Source organism: Podarcis gaigeae (genome assembly GCF_964106915.1).
Source record: "Podarcis gaigeae genome assembly, chromosome: 6".
NCBI classification, from domain to species: Eukaryota; Metazoa; Chordata; class Lepidosauria; order Squamata; family Lacertidae; genus Podarcis; species Podarcis gaigeae.
In genome coordinates this window covers 59,999,952-60,015,708 of record NC_139682.1, presented here as the reverse complement: position 1 = coordinate 60,015,708, position 15,757 = coordinate 59,999,952, and the positions used below count along the sequence as shown (strand labels likewise).

The 15,757-nt window shown below is 40.8% G+C and overlaps 1 protein-coding gene across 7 annotated transcripts in view; it reads right to left on the bottom strand.

Moving 5' to 3' along the window:
- Positions 1-15,757, bottom strand: part of NFIA (nuclear factor I A) — a 412,993-nt gene that overhangs the window by 393,429 nt on the left and 3,807 nt on the right. The gene's annotated exons all lie outside the window — the stretch shown is intronic.

Here is a 15,757-nt window from a genome sequence, read left to right as displayed (position 1 = left end):
TTTCTTTGCTGAATCAGAAGCCTTCCACAGATTGAAGGAGCCACTGTGTTCATGACGACAAAGTCTGGGCTATCATTCATATATATATATATATATATATATATGTAGGTTTTGGTGTCCTCGGGTGTCTTCCCGTGTAAAAGTTGGGGTGTCTAGGCGACGTTTCGACGAGGTCTCACTCGTCATCTTCAGGCTGGTGCTTTCGGCTTCTTGTTACTGGAACAGAGCGGGATCTCAATGTTTGAGTTCCTATAAATACTGTAGAGGGGGTGTGGTGTCTAGCCTCCAATGTTCTGGGCAGAGAGGAAGTTCCCAGGCTAGTGTGCCTTTTCTTCTTTTGTTCCTTAATTACTTGAGAGATACCTTGAGTGATTTCTTGAGTGATATCCTGAGTACCACTTAGGTGGGTCATTAGGTGTGGATTAGTTGCTAAAGTCTTTGTGTCTTGACCTCTTGAACTTTGTGAAGAGTTTTCCTGAGAAGATGGCTGTATTGCACTTAGTTGTGCTTTGGCTTGGCTTCGTGTATAGGGGCGAGCTGTGGTTTTGTGGCTTGTGTCAGCCAGATCTGTGTAGGGATTGCAGGGGGGTGCAGCATCCGGAGGTGCCACCATGGATTGGCTACTGGATGGTGTCAGTAATTCATCTGTGGAGAGGGTCTGGGTTTGGGTCTGGTGTGGTTGATTGGTGTTGGCGTTCTGTGTGCCTCTGGATCTGGTGTCAGTTTTTGTGGGGAGGGCTAATTTCCAGATGTCTGGCAAGCGGGATGTGTCGTCACGCTTGTTCATGTTGTGAGGGTGTTTCTCTATCTCGATGGCTTCCATGATTATTCTCTTGTGGTGATGTTCCGTGTTAAAGAGCAATTTGGAATCTGCAAAATTAATTTCGTGTCCTGTTTCTTTCATGTGTTGGAAAAGAGAGGAAGTTTTTTCTTCTTTTTTGACGGCATTCTTGTGTTCTGCGATACGTGCATTTATTCGTCTGTTTGTTTGTCCAATGTACGTGGCTGGGCAGACTTTGCAGGGTATTTCATAGATCCCTTGGTTTTCCAACTGGATTTTATCCTTGGGGTTTCTGAGGATATTGGCTATTTTTTGGTTGGTGCAAAAGGCTGTTTTGATATTGTGTTTATGGAGGATTTTGCTAATTTTATCTGTAGTGCCCTTGATATAAGGAAGGAGGGCCATGCCATTGTTTTCTTCTGTGTCTTGGTTTTTGGGGGGTGTTTCCTTTTGGATTAGCTTCGTAATCCTGTTTTGCTGGTATCCATTGGCAATTAACACATTTGAGAGATTCTGTAACTCAGTTGTCAAGTGGTCTTTGTCAGCCAGGCGTTTGGTTCTGGAGATGAGAGTCTTGGCTACGGAGTTTATTTGTGCAGGGTGGTGGTGTGATTGTGCATGTAAGTAGCGGTTGGTGTGTGTTTTTTTCTGGTAGATAGTGTGTCCTAGGGAGCCATCAGGTTTTTTGTAGATTAGGACGTCAAGGAAGGGAAGTTGGTTGTTGGCTTCTATTTCCATAGTGAATTGTATTTTGGGGTGTAAGTTGTTGAGATGTGTGAGGAAGCTATCCAGTTTTTCCTTCCCGTGTGGCCAAATTACAAAGGTGTCGTCAACATATCTGAGCCAAAGTTTGGGTTTGTGTTCTGACAACAACCAACTTCCAACTTCAACAACAACCAACAACCAACTTCCCTTCCTTGACGTCCTAATCTACAAAAAACCTGATGGCTCCCTAGGACACACTATCTACCAGAAAAAAACACACACCAACCGCTACTTACATGCACAATCACACCACCACCCTGCACAAATAAACTCCGTAGCCAAGACTCTCATCTCCAGAACCAAACGCCTGGCTGACAAAGACCACTTGACAACTGAGTTACAGAATCTCTCAAATGTGTTAATTGCCAATGGATACCAGCAAAACAGGATTACGAAGCTAATCCAAAAGGAAACACCCCCCAAAAACCAAGACACAGAAGAAAACAATGGCATGGCCCTCCTTCCTTATATCAAGGGCACTACAGATAAAATTAGCAAAATCCTCCATAAACACAATATCAAAACAGCCTTTTGCACCAACCAAAAAATAGCCAATATCCTCAGAAACCCCAAGGATAAAATCCAGTTGGAAAACCAAGGGATCTATGAAATACCCTGCAAAGTCTGCCCAGCCACGTACATTGGACAAACAAACAGACGAATAAATGCACGTATCGCAGAACACAAGAATGCCGTCAAAAAAGAAGAAAAAACTTCCTCTCTTTTCCAACACATGAAAGAAACAGGACACGAAATTAATTTTGCAGATTCCAAATTGCTCTTTAACACGGAACATCACCACAAGAGAATAATCATGGAAGCCATCGAGATAGAGAAACACCCTCACAACATGAACAAGCGTGACGACACATCCCGCTTGCCAGACATCTGGAAATTAGCCCTCCCCACAAAAACTGACACCAGATCCAGAGGCACACAGAACGCCAACACCAATCAACCACACCAGACCCAAACCCAGACCCTCTCCACAGATGAATTACTGACACCATCCAGTAGCCAATCCATGGTGGCACCTCCGGATGCTGCACCCCCCTGCAATCCCTACACAGATCTGGCTGACACAAGCCACAAAACCACAGCTCGCCCCTATACACGAAGCCAAGCCAAAGCACAACTAAGTGCAATACAGCCATCTTCTCAGGAAAACTCTTCACAAAGTTCAAGAGGTCAAGACACAAAGACTTTAGCAACTAATCCACACCTAATGACCCACCTAAGTGGTACTCAGGATATCACTCAAGAAATCACTCAAGGTATCTCTCAAGTAATTAAGGAACAAAAGAAGAAAAGGCACACTAGCCTGGGAACTTCCTCTCTGCCCAGAACATTGGAGGCTAGACACCACACCCCCTCTACAGTATTTATAGGAACTCAAACATTGAGATCCCGCTCTGTTCCAGTAACAAGAAGCCGAAAGCACCAGCCTGAAGATGACGAGTGAGACCTCGTCGAAACGTCGCCTAGACACCCCAACTTTTACACGGGAAGACACCCGAGGACACCAAAACCTACATTCCTGTACCCGTGAAAATCTACGAAAGCATATATATATATATATATATATATATATATACACACACACACACACACACACATATATATATACACACACACACACACACAAACCATATTAAAATGTGAATGAGGTAAGCACCATCTCCATCACATGCACATGTTTGGGTTTTGGTGAATCAGAGAGAAGGAGTCCCTATTTATACACAAGGCATGCATGGAAGGCCTGATCAAGACTGCAATGGAGGAAAAAGAAGAGAGGAGTTGGTTTGCAAGGCAGACAGGTCCAAGCCATGTAGTGTTTATTTTAAAATGCAGAACCCACGTTCTAATTTTATGTAAATCATGGCTCAGGCATTTAGATGGTGCATATTTACATAGCTATATATTCAAGTAGCAGTAGCAGGGTGCAACTTATCATAAATTAACATCACTCCATCTCTTTTGCGCTCAGTTCCTAGCTGCAGTTTCCTCCCTGTGACAGGTGATTGTAGACTATAATATCAAAATGAAGTCATAATGAATATTATGAAACAAAAAAGTAGACTTATGTTTCCCTCTAACTCCTCAAGATATTATGTGATTTCAGAAGTGAGTTTCATGCATTGTTTGCAAAATACAGAACAGGTAGCAAAGATGAAGAAGTCAGATAATGCAGGACAGGTTCTAAACGTTGCTTTCGACTGGACTAGTGCAGAGCTTTTAACTTATTTTCCTGCTTTGAATAGGTTAGTCCCATGCCATATCACAAAATCCTGTTGTCATTTCCTTCTGTTTCAAAAGCAGTTTCCCATAAGGCACAGGGATGCAAGGAGAAGGGGTTGCAGGGGAGAAAACAGCCCTATCACCAAGTCTGAAGTCTCCCTACAGTCTTCCACAGTGCTTTGGATCTTGAACTCAGATTGCATCAGATAAATACTGTTTAGAATGGTCACAGATGACCTAAACAACATGGACTTTGCAATTTAGGGTGGATTAGAAGAAACCAATGGTGGCTTTTAAATGAACGTTTGGATAAAGCTTGTAAAAAATCTAATCATTGCAAATCCACTTCTAATGCACGCTGCAGCTTTAAAGACAGACGTGCCTCAATTTCAACTCTTATCTCAACAAGCTGATTCTTCAATTTATTCTCCTCGTCTTAGTGGTTCAATAATAACCTTTATGGTTGTTTAATTTGCCCCATTAAGAAAAAATACATTTGTAAAAACAAGGATGTCCTGAAAATGTCTCTTGTGTTTGGTTTAGGACTCATAGAGTTAATAGGCTGGGGAAGGAAAAATACCCACTTGCCTGAAGCCTGTCACCTTTCCTTGGCAATTACACTGCTAATGGCTGGATCCCAAGCAAAGTGGCAAAGAATATCTCTTCTCACGTTCCCAACTCACAGTGCATTCCCAAATACCAGATGGTGTTTTTGGAATCCATTTCACTATGTTTGATATGACAATGCTTCTGTATAACGTTAAATTATATATAACAATTTCAAGTAGCTGATATCGGAACAAGTGATGAAACAGAGTATCAGGGACAAATGGAAAAAGACAGAAACCAAAGACTCGGGGGTTTTCACCTCCCCTATTGTGTCTCATCTCCCTAAGATTTTGACTGTAATTTGCAACAAAAAAAGGAAGAAGAATAAGAAGAAAGAAACAGAAGTGGTTCTTCAGTGGCATCTTTGATCATAATTTGTCATTGCCTGCTTCCATTTAAAAGTTAGTGTATTTTCAAGAACATTGCAAGCCACACAAAGAGGATGGGGGGAAAAGCCCAAACGATTACAAATATGTAATATGGCTACAGTGCAAATAATAATAATAAAAAGCATGAAGAGTTCAAGAACGCCTTCTATGTTTCCTCATCCTTTAAATTAATTTCTCTCTCCCTCCAACCACAAAAAAATAATAAAAAAATTGTAGGATAGAAACTGAATTCAATGTGAACAATGCAAATTGTTATAATCCACTGATGGCAATGTTTCAAACCGGGGCTGATGCAGATCTGCCCCAGTGTCTTCATTATGGCCATACAAATTTACACAGAAACTGGTACATTAACAAATAAAATTAGCGATATGAAATTATGGCTGGCTACTTAAGCTAAGGTGGTCAACAGAGGGAGAGGGAGTGTCAGTGCCATTTCTACTGCTCAAGAACCACACTGAGTTCTGTTTAAAATATGGAAGAACTCATTTTAAAATGCATGAAATATTGCTTTTCTGTGTTGCAGCAGGGGAAGAGAATTTATCCCTCCTAACTTTCACTCAAAGAGAATTTCAACTCCTCTCTGTGTAGGCATTGGACACGATGGGCATCTGGGGGAAAGGAACTGAAACTCCGCTGCTGGGTGTCATCCTAGCCAAGATAGTCCTTTCATTTGGCTCAATAGATCACAATAGATCTGAAGAAATAAGACAAAAGAGTGGGAACACGCTGTGTGTTTGTTGTGTGTGGCAAAACCAACCCAAAAAGTTCTCCTGCGGTCATGATTATGGTGTTGCCTTTTCCATACGAAAATCAAGTTTGGATGATAGCTGCACAAATTGTCTTCTAGATTTTCAGTTTTGTCAAAGAAATAGGAGTTTTGCTGCCTGTTTTTCAAAAATCATTTCCCTGCCTCTTAAAGACACTTGAAACAAGATTTAAAACAATACCCTTTCCCCCACTTAAATGGAGTATGATTGGTGTCATTGTTGATTGTGCTACTGGTCACTAATGATGACCTGGAGGGAAAAGGTTTCTTTCACTTTTGAGAATGCTCAGCGAATTAACATTAATCTATTTATATCTATATCTCTGAACACAGAGCAAATATTTGATTCCTTATTGATTGCACCATTTCACACATGACAAAGATTATACCATTGCCCCCAGAACAGATCATACAGATCCAGTCACCGCTACATTATTAGCGATAACTTGCAGCCATGCAGTTTAAGAGGTGTGTTTTTTTTTAAAATGGGCATAGATGGTAGAACATATAGCCCATCTTTCTTTGTCATCCTGCAAATGGGGCCCCATGTGAAGCTGCTGGTTGCTGAGTGATGCTTTGTAGTCTGTACCAGATAGTTGCACAGTACCAGCTGCATTGGCAGGTAGCCGAAGTGCAAGGAGATAGCTGCCAAACTATGCTATACAAAGGAAACGGTGCCAGAGAGAAAAGGACCTTTGCATAAGATGACCTTTGACTCTTCCGCCAGCATGGATCCCATATTCATCACTTCCAGACAATTGCATCTTTCATTCCACCGCAAACTATGATCAGAAAGGGACCATTTGTGTTAGCAATTGTTAGTTTACAGTTCCCAGAGCCTGGATAGTTTAGCCTTTTGTTTTGGTAGTTGCAATATTCCCATTGATTCCTTATTAACGGGATCCAAATAATCATTTAGCGAATTATGATTAATATTTTTACGTTATTATTATTAATATTATTATTAATATTTTTACATGTTAACGGCAACAAGGAAGTTTAAGGAAAAGAAAACGGGTTCTTAAAACATGATCCCATGCTATTAGTCATTTTCATGTGAATTGTTAATTGCAGAAGGGAGGAAAAAGCAATCACTACAGTATCTGCATCTATGACATAAATCAGTTTTAAGTGTGAACTATTGGAACCTTATTGCATTATGTGGCTTTTTAATAGGAAAACATTTATTTTAGCAGCTAATGTCATATGAATTGCTTTCAACTGTAGATTTAATTTTTCATTTGTTAATTTTTGTCATGAATAATTTTGCTTACATGTCCTAGCAAAGAAGCACTATTTATCCAAAGTGGAACAGATTAATCTTACAGATAAATTGCTCTTAGGACAGCATTTAGTCAATGTGTGTGTGTGAGAGAGAGAGAGAGAGGGGGGGGGGAGAGAATAGTTAGCAATTCAAGGCAATTAAAAAATCAACTATTGATTCTCAAAGTAATTGTGAAAATTGTTTCTGTTTTACTCAAATACAGACCCTCTACAGGTGAGTAAGTAATGTACCTTTGTGAAATGTGAGCCTCCAGAAATAGAAAAAAAAATGCTTGGTTTCTCCTTGCTAGTGCATAAATATAAATATCAGAAAACTGGAATCATATCTGACCTCTATTTCTTAGAATGATAAAAAAAGTATATGCATGTACGTGGAAAGAACATTTGAGGAAGAACTGAGATTTATTCTGTACTGGATTTATTCTGTACTGGCAAAGAGGTGTCTTAATACAAAATTTGTACAGATGTTTCTCTGAAACTCCTGCCCCCATTACTCTCCCCCCATGTGTATTTGATCTTTTCCCTCTTATCATGAAGAATGTTTCTTTGAGGAATGGAAAAAGTCTTATACCTGAAGGCGAGCTTCATTGTATTGCACCTGACTTCTGGCTTGCATGTGGGACCGTCTGTTCTTTATTTTCACTCTGTATGAAGCTAATGGAATTTGCAGTTGATTAACCTCAGATTTTGACTAATGATCCAGCCTGGGATTGCAGCTGGCAATGCCACAGCACCTTGTACTTCTTAACTGAGAAAGACAGCAACAAGTACAGTGGTGCAAAAGCAAAAGATCCAGGATGGATCAAATTGTCAAAGATGCATAATGACATTCAACCACATGAAAGCTGTAGAGGGAGGATGCCTCAGAGGAATTAATGTAGAATGAAAAGTTGACATAAAAACCCAGCTAGGAAACAGATTTCTGGGTTATTCACTGGAGTCTGTGGTTCTGCAAGTACATTTAATTCTAGCATTTCTACTTAATTTACACTTGACTGTTCTGTTTCTAAATGTGGCAGATTGACAGTTGCAAAATGTTAGCGCAGTAAACACTTAAAAGCCTCAAGACCCTCTGTAGCCCACATCCCACTGAAATCAACGAGAACTACATGTGAGCAGAGAGAACAAAAGGCTTGCAGGAGGGGAGTGGGAAATCTGATATACCCTTAGGAAAAAGTTGATACTATTTTATCCTGAAACACATGAAGGCATGCATGTAAATTGAAGGGCAAAGATAGATGTAACAGTTTGTAGAGTCCCTCCCCAGAGACAATTTGGAAGTGCCATCACCTTTTTCAGCCCAAGTGTACATTTTACACTGGTAGCGTGAACTATAAAAAGACTCATACGGCAGCTTTTCCAAATGTGTCTCTTTGAACAGGGAAATGCTAGCTGTGGACAGTGGTTAGTACCCGTGACTTCACAAAACACCTGCCATGTCAAGGGCCAATGTGGTATGTGTGTGTGTTAAGAAGTCCATTTGGCCCATGGTCTCTTATCTCCATAGGTGGTCTAAAATTTGGATACTTTTTAATAATGAGGATGATTTATTTTTTGCAGCCCACCCATCTGACTGGGTTGCCCCAGCCATTCTGTTTCGCAACCTGTTTTCATGTATATCAGACCAAAATGTGACATACTCTCTCCGGCTATAAAAGCATTTGTAAACTAAACTAAACTAAACTAAACTAAACTAAACTAAACTAAACTAAACTAAACTAAACTAAACTAAACTAAACACTATTTTTTCTCTATTTTTGATGCCTTATTCTGTTTTTAGGTGTTGCCGTTTTTATTTTTATTATAACTAGGGGCCTCAAAAGCTGGTTGTGGCCCAGTCCTCTTTGAGAGGGCCTAGGCCCTGCCCAATTCCCAGAGAAGTTTTGGGATTGTTTTAAAAACATTTGCATTTCTTAAAATTTTAATGATGAATAGACATACACTTAACATAGATAAAAGATAGGGGAAAGGTACAACCGACTCAGAGGTACACACATGTGCAAAACAGGTTGCAAAGTCAGGCGGAAGTCAGGCTCACACCATGGGTGAAGAATCCAGTGTGTCCATTGTTAGACCACTTGTGCTGCCCCAGGATATAGTGACCTGGCAGAATGAGAAATGTGATTCTCATCTGATTTGTAGATCCCTAACCTTTAGTTCACAACCTGTACACCTAAAGGCCTATATAGGGTTGTATCCACTGCTATTGTTCTCCTTGTGCAACAATTTTTTCACCTCCTCTCCTCTCCCCTAAAGGTCCTGCTGGTTGGTGGACCTTCAGGATTATGGGAAGGGGGCACAGGGCGAGGAGAGGAAGGGTAAGTCCTGTTGTATGAGTGGAACTCCATGCACACAGTGCTGGATGCTATAACCCATAGAGTCATGTGTGAACTTGTCCCATGAAGAGCATGCTAAGATCTCTGCTCCTTTAAAGTGCCCATCCTTACTAGACTTCCAAGAACTTTATATATATTTTTAAAGCCTGCTGATCTTCTGACGATATCTAATTTTCCCAAAGCATCTGAGGCCTGCAGGTAGAAGAGACTATAAATCTGAAATTGAAACTCATCCAAGACCTGCGAAAGACATCAATACATGCTGTGAGGCTAAGATGTGACCTCCCCCACTCCCCTGCCAAATATGCTGCTTCGTTGTGAGGGAAAAACACAAGAAAACAAGGCAGAAGGTACCAAGATAAAAGGAAAGGTGTTGCTGAGACCGGTTCTTTGGGGAAGGGCCGCAGTTTAGTGGTACAACAACTTCTTTGCATGTAGAAGATCCCAGCTGCACTTCTTAGCATATCAAGGCAGGCATGAAACCCCAGAGCACCTCTGCCAATGAATGTAGACTATACCAAGCCAGATGGACCAATGATCAGCTTCCCCTGCTGCTATGTTCTGCCAACACCTTTGTGGCTCTGTTAAGCGGCACCCACATGGTCCAGTGGTGGTGCATGTTGGGTTGCTGTTGGCCTAGATATTCTGCCACAAATCCTCCACCACCCAGTCAAAGTGCATAGTACTCAAGACCAGTCAAGTTGTGTGTTTTTCACCTGAAGCAAAAAAATAAAAATAAAAAAATTACAAGTTTCTTTCTCTGAGATTGAATGTACAATAATAAATAATCAGGTGGTTGCCTCACTCTGCATAATACTGAAGTGGGACCTCCCTGATTGCACCTTTTCAGGAGGGACTCAAAACCATGATGCAGTTTTGGTTCTAGGAGTTGCAAAGTCAATTTGCCATCATCCCAAGAAAACAGTGCCATCTGGATACACCTTACGTGGCTGCCCTCTTATATATTTAGGAATTGGTGGGTTTTTTTTGGGGGGGAGGGGCGGAGGGGAGATACTGCTCTACAGCGGTTTCAACATCTTTGAGATCTTGCCAGAATGATCAGGTTTGATAGTAATGAGATATTGTGTTTATGGAAGAGATGGGGAGACTGTGGTCCTCCATTAACTCCATTATATCTGACCATTGTCCATGCTGACTGGGGCTGATGGAAGTTGAAGTGCAAGAGCACCTGGAGATCAACAGGTTCCCCTATCCCTTGTCTATGGCCACAAAGTGATGAATCGAATCTCTCTTTCTATGCATTCTGAAGTAGATGCAGAATTTTCATTACACCAGTGTAGTGTTGGATGATGACCCGTGAGACCAGGGTTCAAATCCCCACTCAGCCATGGAGCTCACTGGGTGACCTTGGACAAGCCACTCACTCTCAGCCTAACCTACCTCACAGGGTTGTTGTGACGATGAAATGGGGAGGAGAACCATGTACACCGCCTTGAGCTCCTTGGAAGAAAAGGGTGGTATATAAATGTAACAAACAAACAAACTTTCATTAACCTTATTTACGAAAGTTCTACATGATTTTACAACCTAACAGACTATATTTTAAATGGCTTGCAATACCCTTGTTTGTTTTCTGTGGTGATATGTGTTCTTTGTTGCAGTATTTGGTCCCATTTTGCAGAATTCTAACTGAAATTAATCTATATGGTCAGTGCAGGTTGAGGACAGCAAGTGTTTCTGTTGAAGGAAGGTTGCTGCAATTGTTGGTAGTAAAAGTCTATAAAACATGTGGGGTCTGTATTATACCACGCCATGATGTGTCTGTAGTTGGACGATGGTTAAGTTTATACTCAGCAGCCCTGTGGAAAATCTATGTTTACATGTAACAAATGGTTTGAATTCAGCTCCATTAGTTAATATAACTGTTTTGTCTCTTCTAGGAACGCATAGATTAGCCATAGCCATGTCTCAGCAATCTGGTATATGGGAAATAGTCCAGAACTTTGACTACAGTGGCCATAAAATCAAAGCTGTTTAGGACAGGCTCTTACATTTGCAATATATTGAAACTCCTAGACCCTCTGACCACTTGGTCCTTAAGTAAAGTTTTGATATGGATTTTCATAATTAACAATAAACACCTCTTGCACCCTTTCTTAAATGTGTATATTCAAAGAGATAAAACGGCATTGATATAGCAAGCCATTTTATACATATCACACACACACATATTTCCTTTTCTATTTCAAAATAATTTATTGCCACTGCAATTTATCAGAGCCTTTAAAAAGGAGCCCCTTCTGTTTCCACCTGCTGCTCCCCTTTTCAGCTAGAAATATTCATAAGATTCTCTATATGTTGAATTATTTTTACAGAGAAGCAGTTCGGAACATGATTCAGTGACTTGCGCTGCGCCACTGTGGCCTATGAAAAAGGAAAGGGCCCCATGTACTTTTGCAGCTGCACTTGCCACAGTGGCTAGCCAGAGACATAGGCATGTGCTGGACTCTAAATCACAGCCAACATCAAAGTGTTAGGCCTGACATGGCAGATAAGCATGTGCTTAGGAAGTTACCTTATAACAGCAGTTTTGAGCCTTCTGAATTCCGGGGGGCACCTTTAGCCCAAACAAGTATTTGGGGACCCACTTCTTAATTTCTTACGGTGCATTTACATGATAGCAGTGGTGTGCTTACAATCTACCTTAGGCTAGGTTGCAATTCAGGTACAGCGGTACCTCTGGTTACGTACTTAATTTGTTCCGGAGGTCCATTCTTAACCTGAAACCATTCTTAACCTGAGGTACCATTTTAGCTAATGGGGCCTCCTGCTGCTGCTGCGCCACCGGTGTGCGATTTCTGTCCTCATCCTGAGGTCAAGTTCTTAACCTGAGGTACTACTTCCGGGTTAGTGGAGTCTGTAACCCGAAGTGTTTGTAACCCGAGGTACCACTGTACTGGGTTCTCCTCACACACCTGCTGAAGACCAGTGTCTTATACCAAGTCAGACCACCGGCCTATCTGTCAAGGGCCCTCTCGGGTTTAAGATGGGAGTCTTTCCCAGCCCTGCTTTGAGATGCCAGGGATCAAGCCTGTGTGGGATCCACAGCCTGGATCTTTTTCACCCAGAGCATGTGCTCTGCCACTGAGCTTTGCTACAACAGTTGCAAAGCCTCCCCCCCCCCAAATAATACCAGCAGCCAGAACGGAGCCCCTCAATGGTCCACCCGGTATGACCACAGCATCTCAAGCTGTGATAGATTCTTCTGTCTACAGATACATAAGGCCCTACTAGAATAATCTTTCCTTGTTCACTTGAGCTCCCGAAAGTTTGATCACACCCTGTGTGTGGGTATGGGCCTACTAACTAACTTGTCCTGGCTACAGTATTTACCAACGTATATCAATGGTGGTCATGGAGTTGGGTTGGCAGGCCCTGATGCAGGAGAAGGAGGAGGAGGAAGAAGAAACAAAAGAGGGGCTGTTTGGTGGGAACCAGGGGTGGAGGTCTCTCCCTATTGTACGTTAACTTCAGCTGCATCAGAAGGAAATGGTTGGGACATCATCAATGCTTTCGTTCAGTTCTGAACATCTTGCCTGACTCTTGAATTTCTGAACTATAGCTTCTGAACACAGGGCTCACCTACTTCCCTTTGTCCCGTGATTTCTTCCATTTGATTTCTAGATAAGGGTCCAAGAGGTTTTTCTATTGTCCCATTGCTTTCCCTGGGAAAATTCGTTATTTACCACTAAATTGGAAAAAGGTCAATCTGCAGAAAACCCTATTGACATTTGCTCCAGTTCAGAAGTAAACAGTGGGCTTTCCCAGGGAAAGTGGCAGGACAATAGGAAAAACCTCTCGGACCCATGCCTAGAAGTCATGGACCAAGCAAAAGTGTGGATGAGCCCACACTGTCTATTAGCAAGTCTGTACTGTTTTGTGTCTGAATAAAGATCTCTTTCTTACTTGCATATAGGACCCTCTGTCTCTGTGTGCTGGGGGGGAGGCAGGATGACAGCATACATTTAAAACACATGACTTCCCCCCAAAGAATCCTGGGAACTGAAGTTTGTTAAGGTTGCTGGGAATTGTAGCCACAGTTCCCAGGATTCTTTGGGGGGGAAGTCATGTGTTTTAAATGTGCTTCAAATGTGGATGTGATGGCTGTCCAGTTAAAACAACAGGAGAAAAGGATATTAAACCTTCTATAGTTGCCGGTGGCCATTTATATCTATGTGTACTATTGCTAGGCATAATATAAGCAGCTTCAATTCTGAGCTCCTCGTTACTTAGCTACATTTTTATCTCAGATTTTCTCTGCAATTGAGATGAATATTTAAAATATTTTCAGAAAAACCAAACTTCAGAACTACTGTAAAAATAATGCTGTATAGGAAACCTCAATAACATCTAAAATAAAAAAAAATCTCATCAAAGGCTCCTACCATTTAAATATTAGAAGCTAAGACATACATAAAAGTTCTTATAGATTGGAATGGAGTAAAGGTCTTTCATGTGTGACTAACAGAACCGCACAGTAGTGGTAGTTTCGTCCCAAATTTTGAACCAGTGCGATAAAGGGCTTCGCCATTCATAGGAGACTCACAATATTCAGGATGCTTATATTGCAGCGACTTGGTCAGTCAGCTCTTGTTCTCTGTACAGCCAATGGAATCTTGATTTGGGTCTGAACTGTTCACATTGAGCTATTAACAAGAAATGCTTCCCAATGTTTTTCTTTTTTGCGTTTGAGCAATTGGGGAAAAACAAGCTCCTTCTGCTGTCAAGCTATGGTCTGGAACAATAACCTAGTGATGTCTCCGTTAGGGAACCTTGCTATTCCTTTGCCAGCATATTGCACAGCTGTACCCGTGGCATTGCAATTTTTTATTTTTTTAACATTTCTGAAGGGGGAATTAAGGTCTGAGGAAGGATTATCATGCTGCATTTTCCTCTTACTAAATAATGTTATTTCCCTTGAAAAGTACGATATGATCTGATGCTTGATTCAATGTCAATAGCTGATATGGCTCATATTATACACATCATGTCTACATTATATCTACATATCGCAAACACAGTACGCACTTAGATTCAGGCAAATCCTGGAACGTAAAGGGGAACAGATCTTTATAATATCCATATTTATTCGAATCTCCTTTACCCAATTGCTGGAAACAACCAGTCTTGGCTCAGAGTCATCAACTGCCTAATTTCCAGATTGTCTAAAGAAAGAAAAATTAAGCACAACAGGGAAAATAACATTGTAACTGTTGTTGAGTTTATAATCCAGTGTAAGTTACAGAGTGCTGATAAGTAAAGGAAGTTCAACCAGACAGTTTAATCTTCCAATTTCCTGTCTTCTAATCAGCCACTGGCTCTTTCGACTTTAAATTAGAAACATTCCTAACAATATTCAGGGCAGGTGAAGGAAGAGGGTAGAAAAGAAATGGAGATAGAGTATATATCTGGAAAAAGAAGAAACTAGGGGTAGTACAACGAAAGAACATGATGTACAGCAGGACAGAAAGTATGTATTGCATGCAGGTCATCATGCTGTATAAAGCAAGTTTTGCTAGTCAGTTGGAAAACATTTCTAAAAGAGGATTCAGAATTGGATTTCACAGATGCTGTAGACTTTCAGACAATAATTTTGACATGATAGTGTGATAGTACACACACACACACACACACACACACACACGCCAATGCAATAATACAAGAATTCTGAACTGGTCTTTGACCGTAATAATAAAATATTACTATTATACAAGCAAAATCCTATGGTACTTGGTGTATATCCTTCAGAAATACAAAATGAGAGTAGCGAAGTATAACTTGCCAATGCATTCAGACAGTTGTACATCAAACGAAAAGTTGCAATGCTTAATGGAATCTTTTCAGACTACACCATGAAATACAACACTTACGAAACATGCTGTGGTTTAGATTTTTATTTGTTGGTAATACTTTACTTTGAAGATGTACGCATTCTTAAGCCAAGAGTTACACATTTTCACTTTTTGTGTATGCACTTTAGGTGCTTCCAAGATCGCCTGGATCATTTTAAGCACTTCCATAGGAAACTCAGAAGGAACGCAACAAAAATACTTTTCAGGAATCATGTTGTAGAAGGCCCAAATATGTTTAATGTTACATTTCTAGAAACTATTTTTTATGATACCGGTAGTTATAAGAAAGAAATGACTATACTGAAATGAAGATTTTGCAGCATAATGGTGGGTATTAGAAGAGTCTACATTGGTGTAATCCTACTGGTAGGTTTGGTCCCTGAATTACTGTGTTAAGCTTAATAGTGGCAGGTACAAGTACCTTGTAGGTATCCATTAAAATGTTGTACCTGTTACAAAGTTTGAAAGCCTGGAGGATTTATTTAAAACTCAGAAGCACCTGTGAGTATGTCTGTCCCCACAAGTGAAGAGCTTCTTTTATAAGTCATTTTTAAAGATGCAAAGTCATCATGAAGACACTAGGATGAACAGTTTGCAAGAAATATTTATTCTGATCTCAACCACAGCAAGCTATGACTGAGATTTACTCTATTCATGCCTCTTCTGAAACTCCATCTTTACATCAACCTGGTTTTGGGACCGGGCTCAGCACT